This window comes from Capra hircus, chromosome 20, assembly GCF_001704415.2.
Source record: "Capra hircus breed San Clemente chromosome 20, ASM170441v1, whole genome shotgun sequence".
Lineage (NCBI taxonomy): Eukaryota > Metazoa > Chordata > Mammalia > Artiodactyla > Bovidae > Capra > Capra hircus.
In genome coordinates this window covers 39,448,430-39,456,949 of record NC_030827.1, presented here as the reverse complement: position 1 = coordinate 39,456,949, position 8,520 = coordinate 39,448,430, and the positions used below count along the sequence as shown (strand labels likewise).

The 8,520-nt window shown below is 47.4% G+C and overlaps 1 protein-coding gene across 5 annotated transcripts in view; it reads left to right on the top strand.

Annotated features, from left to right (window-relative positions):
* Positions 298–8,520, top strand: part of RAI14 (retinoic acid induced 14) — a 161,535-nt gene continuing 153,312 nt past the window's right edge. For 4 of the 5 annotated variants that reach the window (XM_018065592.1, XM_018065591.1, XM_018065588.1 and 1 more), the window contains exon 1: positions 298–539. The gene's annotated coding sequence lies outside the window, so the exon portion shown is untranslated. Of the gene's footprint in view, positions 540–603; positions 623–8,520 lie in introns of those variants that run through there. The other variant, XM_018065590.1, reaches the window with a different exon arrangement.

The window sequence follows — 8,520 nt, the reverse complement described above, 5'->3', positions numbered from 1 at the left end:
ATGAATACTATTCAGGATCTCATCCTTTCTAAAATCCAGGGGGTCAGAACACCGGTGGTTTCCAGTAGCTTCAGGTGACGACGATGCAAACAGATCCACGGGGCAGAATCCCACGATCCGCGGAAAACTACAAACAGGCTGCGGACGCTTGGGCCGCGCGGGCCAGGAGCACCTCCCGCAGGTTGCAGCCGGAGCGCGGGGCCGGATCACCTGACTCGCGGAATTTGGGGCCGCGCGCGGTGGAAGAGGAGGGGAATGGTTAGCACCTCCCTCCCGGCTCCCGCGGGATCCGGGTCGGCGGGGGCCGGCGCCGGGCGGCCACGTGGTGGTGCTGCCGCCGCCCCCGCCCCGCCGGCCCAGCCCCGGAGCCGCGGCGCCCACGGACCCCCGCAGCGGGGGGAGGAGGAGGAGGAGGGACCGAGGCTCAGGAAGCCGAGCAGGAAGCGAGCCCGGCGGCCGCGTTTTCCTGGGGAAGCGGCGGGCGGGGTGGCGCAGCCAGCGGGGCCGACCCGGGGAGTCGCTGCCGCCGCCTAGATGGGGTGAGTGCGCGGCGTCGGGAGGCTTCCCGGCCGCGGGGTCCTCAGCTCGGGTCCCCGCCTTTGTGTCTGGGACTCCGATGACGGTAGGAGGCGCGGAGGACGCGCAGGGCGGAGTGGCTGCGAGGGTCCCGCCACCAGTCCCTTTTCCTCGCCTGCCGCCAAGTGTCTGCAGAGGGCAGGCGGAGAAACAGAGGAAGAGAGGAATAGTGGGGGTCCGAGTAGAGAGGGAGGGCGCGCCAAGTTAGGAGAGGGGCTTTCTCCTGGTGATTCCCCGTCACTCGCAGGCCGGCTGGGGCAGGGGTAGGTGCGGAGGGACCGCGGGTGGGAATGAATGACTAGCCCCCCCACCGCCGGCGGGGCGTTCTGGGTACCCCGAGCCCGCTCCCAGTCCCACCTGCCCGGTCCGCCCGGAGTCTGGCTCCCCCAGATCCCCGATTCTGGACTCGACCCGCCTCCGCGCTGAACTTGGAGGAGCTGGGGAGGCAGGCGCGAGCGGGAGACTCGGAGGGCTTGGGCGACCGAGGGTCCGCTATTGTTCTCTTCCTGACTCCGGGAGCCCTCAGGGTGCAGGCGGGACCACTCCGGGCCTTCAACTGCCCCCCCAACCCCCCAGCTCCCCCATCTTTCGGGTCCTTTTTCCCACCGCAGCTCCGAGGAGGGCCGGGAGGAGGGATGCTGGAGTTCGAGCAGACTTCGGGAGGAGGGAGTTCTTGGAGCCGCAAGAGGGGCGCCCGCCCGCCATCTACCCCATCCTCTGCCCAGGAGGGTGGGTATCCTCCCTAATCCACCCTCCTCCCTTCGCTGCTGGCTCGGGCAGGTAGTGTGCCCGCGGTTTAGTTTCTGCAGTTTGCAGAGTTCGTCAGCTAACCCTAGGCTCGCGCTCTCCTTTGCTGTGGACCTCGTACCCCGCTTTTGTGGAGGGGGGTGGGGCCGAGAGCCGGGAGAGACCGCAGACGCGGTAGATGGAGCCCGAGGTAAAGTAGAGAGGTTGCAAGTGATCTCCCAGCGCTGAGTTCTGTGGCTAGGCTTGCGCTTCTCCGAAGAGCCCGGCTCAGCGCAACTTCGTTTCCGATGATTCGGGAAATGTGAGAACTCGAGGTCGCTCACCTGGACCTGCGGCTTCCCTTGGCCGCAGGCTCACGGGTGATTTAGACGGGCTCTGTTTTCTTTCCGGGAGAGGAGACTCCCGAGCACCCTGGAATGGGGAAACATTGCCAGTTCTCTGGAGAATGCGATCTCAAGCTCCTCAGAGCTTGGCAGAGGGAGGAGTTGGTTTTGTCGGTCAGTAAGACGTAGCAGAAGCTCATCTTAGCGAGGAGAGTCTCACCTTCTTGAGGTTTGGACAAACTTTCAAAGGAGCCAGCACATCACAGGGAGGCTGGATTTTGATTGCTTGGTCTCCAGCCTGCGGAGTCCTGTTTACAGGTGTGGCTGGGAATCTTATTACTGATGGATGTAATCTGATTATCCTTTCTTAGTGATGCTTAACCAGTGTCATATTTTTTCCTCTTTTTCTTGTAAAATAGTTGACTTTATGTGAGGAATTTTATCCTGTTCTTAAACAATTTTTAACTAGTCCTTGCATGACTTGGAGTGGGAGAGGTGGTCCATTCTGGGCTATCTGCATTCATTGAGATGCTTCAGTAAAGCATTTGTTGTGTCATTTACACTCCTTAGATGTGTTTTTATGCCTTTTTTGGGGGGGTGGGGGTGGGGGTTATAACCCTCTTGAAAAATCTTATTACTATTATCTATAAAATTGAAATAAAGTAATGGCCGCTGGGCCCTGGAGATTCAATGGGGACACGATGTAGTGCCCTTGTCTGCCAGAATTGTATCTGACAATGAAGTTCTGTCTCCAGACTGCCGCTTCTGTAGCATCTTTGAGGCACGCACATTTAGCATCACTCCCCTCTTAAGGGTGAAGAACCTGAGCTTTGAAAGTTAGGGGAACTTGGCCTTGGAGTTACTGGAATGTGGCGGAGGAGCTTTGTCTATCCCTTCCTTCTGTCCTTCCTGTTGTTTTAAAGTAAAAGCATGAACAATTTCAAACATACATAAAGAGAACATAGTAAGGCTTCCATTTTCCACTACTTATGTTTGAGTTACTAATCTTTCCATATTTGCTTCATATCCCCCTCTCGTTAAAATTAAACTGCAACTGAAATATTTTATCCATCCCTCCTCTTCTACAGCCATCCTCAGATAACCACTACTGTGAAATCAGTATACAGAGTGTCCAAACATGTTTGTACTTCTGTGTTACATATCTACAAACCTTATCCCCAAGCTTAACATTTTATTTAAGTAGCATAATTCTATATACATACAGCTTGCATTTTTAAATTTGTCAGTATGTGTTTGAGTATGCCTGTAGATCTTATTTACTTTAGCTGCTGCAGAGAATTCTAGTGTATGAATAAATTATAGCATGTTCTTTGCCTTGCCAAGAGAAAATTTGAGAGTTTCCAGTTTTTCACTGTTACACTTTTTCTGCATAGGACAGTTGATCTTTTTCTACTTTTTTTTTTAAACTTAACAATGCTACAGTCAACATCTGAAATGTGTTCTCCTTGAGCAATTTCTCTGTGAAACACACCTATACAGTTGATTGCTGGATAGTGGGATCTAGGTAATGAGGCATTTATTATTTCTTCTTCAGCATGTATGTAGGGTATATGTAGGGTCTCTCACTTACTTGCTGAATGAAAAGTGAAATTGATGTTTTAGCTTTTAAGGTTATGTTAGTTGGCTGAGTTCTTCAGTTTTTTCAGTTTTTTTTTTTTTTTTAGAAAAACGAGCGCCTCTTAATTTTAAAGTGGGACAGTGAAAGTTGCTCAGTTGTCTCCCACTCTTTGCGACCCCATGGACTATACAGTCCATGGAATTCTCTAGGCCAGAAGACTGGAATGGGTAGCCTTTCCCTTCTCCAAGGGGTCTTCCCAATCCAGGGATCGAAGCTTGAGACAAAAGTGTGATGCGAGTCTGGGATATTTATACTAAAGCCTTTTCTTGGCTGGTCACCCAGGTGTAACCCTGGATTACTTGCTCAACTTTCTCTTCCTCATTTCTTCAAGCTTGGAAAGATTAGGGGCTTAAGTGAAGTGACAGTCAGTCGTGTCTGACTCTTTGCGACCCCATGGGCTGCAGCGTGCCAGGCTCCTCCATCCATGGAATTCTCCAGGCAAGAATACTGGAGTGGGTAGCCGTTCCCTTCCCCAGGGGATCTTTTCAACCCAGGGATCAAACCCAGGTCCCTGGCATTGCAGGCAGGTTCTTTACCGTCTGAGCCACCACCCATTTACAGAGGCATGTTCCTGCACTATGCGTGTATGAAAATATGGCTGTGTTCATGACATTTTCCATCTGATTATAATTCTGTTAATCAGGAAGCAGTTTAAGCATTAAAACCCTTTGGTTTCCTCATTGTTACCTCAAGTTGCTGGGCAGACTCCTGCCTCAGAGTCACTGCATTTACTGTTCCCCATGGTTTGCATCACTCTTCTGCCAGCTGTCTGCAGGGCTATGCCACTCAACCCCTCAGCTCTTCACTCAGAAGTCGTCTTCTCTGGCCACCCCTTTGTGGCATACCCTGGTGCTCTTCTCTCTCTCTCTCTCGTTCTTTTATTGGACCAGGGATTGAACCTGGGCCCTTTGCAGTGCAAACTCTGGGTCCTAACCACTGGACCACCAGGGAATTCCCTTTTCTCCTTCATTTTCTTCCTAGCACGTAATTGCCTTCTAATTTGCCAGGAGTTAATATTAGTTTAGCTCACATTAGTAGTCTGTCTGCACTAGAATCTGTGCTCCATGAAGACAGGGATTTTGTCTCTTTTGTTTACTATTGAATCGGTAGTGTCAAGAACAGTGTTGCACACAGTAAGTACTCAAATATTTGAATTTCATGTCTTTTGTTGTGATTTTCTACTTAAATTTTTTCTTAGCACATATTGGATATCCTCAGTGGTGCTGGCTGTTACCCTGGCTGCAACTGAGTGCCCCAGATGTATTTTCAGTTTCCATCAGGATAAAAATACAGGGTCTTATAAACAGAGCACTGTATTAAATCTGTGTGATCTATCCCACAAAGCACTTGTGTCTTCAATTTTTTCTGCAACATTTGCCTTAACCTGAATTCAGAGGAAAACATAATACGATGCTCAGAAGCACACCCATCTTTCCTTTCCTAAGGCTAGTACCTTAGCCTTCCAACAGTTCATCTGTGGATGAGCATGACCAAGTGATGCTCATTCTCCATTCCATACGGGATCCAAACAGACTAGAAATGATATCGAGTAACACCCACCACACTGAATTTCCAAGAACAGAAAGTGTATCTCTCTGAATTGTTGCAGAGGGTTTATTCATCATTGTTTTGATTTTTGTGCATTCATCCTGTGGTCATGTTTTCTTTTTTCTCTGGTTGGGGGGAATGGTGACCTTAGTATGAAGATCCAGGAGCAATCAACATATAAAATAGGATACCCAGAAATACGTAAAAGAAAAACTGTCACATCAGACAGTCCTTAACTCATGGTACTGAAAGCATTCACTATTAGTGCTGTGCATTATTTTGCTGAAAGCCAACTGAATATCCTCTGTGTAGGAGAAATGATGAATATAGGAGCTGACAAGACAAAGCTAAATATATCAAGAGCCTCTTGGGTGTATTTTAAATGGGTGATAGTGAAAAGAATTCTAGATTTTTCCCCCCTATTAATTATTTACATAGGTGTATGATACTGATGGTATCCTTTTAAGAAAATCATGAAGATGCTGCATGATTTAGAGATTATTTCTTATTTTATTGCTACCCATGAGCTGAAAAGTACAGGTGGTAGTAGTTTAATGAAAGATTGTTAATCAAACTCAGTTTCCCAACTCCAGCCATCTACAGTGAACAGACCGCTCCAGCCTTTGACATCAGGCTCACTGATGGGTATTAGTATATATAATCAATATTTTAGCAAGTAATTTTGCGCACTTAACATGTGTTTTATTTATTTATTTTTTTAACATGTTTTAAAACAAAACCTCTTATTGAAGTATGCTTCATTCTTCAGTTTTATATTCTGTGTATAATAGAGTGTCACATAGTAGGTGATTAACACTGAACTGTACACACCCACCCACCCTCCCATGTTGCCATAAAGCCCTTCAGGGTGTTCATCAGGTATTGAACTTTCGGGAGCCTGGAGGAGAATTGAAACAGAAATCAAAAGGCCGAGGAGTGGAGGTAGTTAGCCAAATGCAGGCGGAAGTTCAGAAGATACATTCCTTTTCAGGGAAGTTAGATCACGTCTCTGAACCTTGGTTTTCTTTTTTATTTTTATTTGAAACTGCTTAGTTGCAAAGAGTGAAGTTTAGCCAACTGTTATGGACTGGATTTTGTATGCCTTCCCCACTGCCCCTCCCCGCCCCCAAATATTTATATATTGAATCCTCATTCCCAGTGCCTTGGAATGTGACTTGCATTTGGAGGTTGGGTCTTTAAAGAGGTGTGTGCATGCCAAGTCACTTCAGTCATGTCCGACTCTCTGCGACCCTGTGGACTGTAGCCCTCCAGGCTCGTCTGTCCATGGGATTTTCCAGGCAAGAATACTGGAGTGAGTTGCCATTTCCTTCTCCAGAGGATCTTCCCCACCCAGGGATCGAACTCATGTCTCCCTCACTGCAGGCAGACTCTTTACTGTCTGAGCCTTACCTATATAGTTTAAAAACCTGCTTGCGGCCTTTGGAACAGTTACTGTGTCTTGCCTGCTTCACCAGCTGGTTTTGTGTGATAGGTCTCACCTTATCTAACCTGAACCTGGGACCTACTCCAGTTCTTCCTGTAGTAACTGGCCTTCACTGGAAACAGTGTCTTGCTTTATAAATTCCATAGCCATCGGTCACCCCTGGGTAAGGGGCAGTCTTTGGGAGTTCATGACTTGTTCCTCCCTGCTTCTAAATGAACAGAATCCAGTTGTGAGAAAAGTTGGGTTGTAGGCCAAGGAGTTTATTGTATAGTGCAAGAAAATACATAAGTTTTTCCTTTACTTGTTTCTAAAATTGGCATTTAGTAAACAGCAAATTTATCATCAAGTAATCGAGCATAAGCACTTTGTCCTCTACTATATCAGTTTTCCTCACTGTCAATAATTACTTTCAAACCTTAACTCTTTTTATCCCTGTTAAGTATTGCAATTGGTAACAGCGATATCAATCTACAGTTGTTGTTGTTGTTGTTTTTCTTTCCTTCTAGATGAACTCAGTTTGCTTAATCCAGAATATTTTCTTTTTCAAGAGCTAAATGACTCTAGAATTAACAACCCCAGCAGCATCTCTCTTTTTACTTTCACTACGTCTGTCCAGTTCCTTTTGCTGGCTGAAATGACAGAAACCCAGCCAGGAAAAAAAGCTTTGGCAGAGCTCACTGGTGGGGAATAAAAGGCTGAGCAGCTTCCTTTGCTCTAGGGCAGCACAGAGTCAAGTGTTTTCCTCCAAGAGAAGTTCATTTTGCAGACCGAGGCAGGCCATCTAGCAGGAATTCTTAAATATTTTTGAGTCAAAGATGGACATTTTTGCAAATTGGATGCAGGTGTTGGACCACTTTTCCTAGAGGGAAATTCACTTATATGCAATGATGCTATCCACTTGTGATCTTTGTTGGTTTCAAAAGGTTTGTGGAAGTCCCTGGGCTCAGCCTAGTTGTGAACATCTTTGGAATCCCCAGGTTAACCCAAGATCTGTTGAATGTACCTAGAAGATCTTTATGCATTTGTCCTATTTCCTTTTAACGGCCACCTTATAAGGTCGGGGGTACAATGACAAGGGGGTCTGTTCTTTAACAAGTGCCACTATTCCTCAGACCTGACAGTATCATGCAGGTATGTGTGCTGTTGCTCAGTCATGTGTGACCCTTTGCGACCTCATGGACTGTAGCCCACCAGGCTCCTCTGTCCATGGGGTTTTTCAGGCAAGAAATACTGGAGTGGGTTGCCATTTCATCCTCTAGGGGATCTTCCTGACCCAGGGATCGAACCTGCGTCTCCTGTGTCTCTTATATTGCAGGCAGATTCTTTATCACTAGCGCCACCTGGGGAGCCTTATCCAACAAGAGTGCAAAGTAATAACTGTGGGTCTTAAACCCTCAGTAGGAAAACCAGTCTATGTACCATCAATGATTTTTAGGAACTGTTTCTATTGGAAGCAGTAAAACGCTATTTAGAAGTAATAAGTATAATAAGTAGTAAACCTGTCATATGGCTATTTCACAGAGATGTGCTGGATTCTAAGGCTGGGTCTGGCGCTCCTCACCCCAGGGATATTTCTTGGTCTAGTGCTGGTACATACCATTTTCTGCTTTCCAGGGGACAGCAGTTTCCTCCCTTTACTGTTGAAGGAGGGAATGAAGATGTCCCTGGGTCCAGCACACAACACTTCTAAGCTCATGGGGTCAATCTCTGACTGCTCAACCAGGTACGGGGAATGTCTCCAATTCTCTGTGTCCTTCTCCTCTCAGTCTCCTAGGCTATGGGGCTGCCTCCAAAAGGGACCCAAGGAAGATAGGGTCACATTTCCTAGCTGGGGAGCTGGTCCTCAGAAGCTGGCTTTTTCAGAGGAACTTGTCCACCTCTGGAAAGTAGCAGATGCTGGGAGAGAGTCATCCCAGGGTCATCAGCCATGCTCAGGAAGGAGCTTGTTCTGTCACTGTCTATCTTAGGTGACATCCTCTATCTCTTTAGTGAGTGTTTGAGCTGGCTATAACAGAAGGTGAATAATGTAAGTTTTTTTCGACACGTTCTTTGAATTGACTTGAGCACCTTCTCTGTCTGCACCAGTCACTTTGCTTCTAGACTGGCAGATTCTGGAGGTCTGGGCCGTCTTACTCAGCATCAAATCCCTTGTGAGCAGTACATTTTGGTGGAATCATTGAGTGGTAGATAGAAGATCTGGGGATGAACAGCAATGCCTGCCTTCATGGAACTTTGAGTTTTAA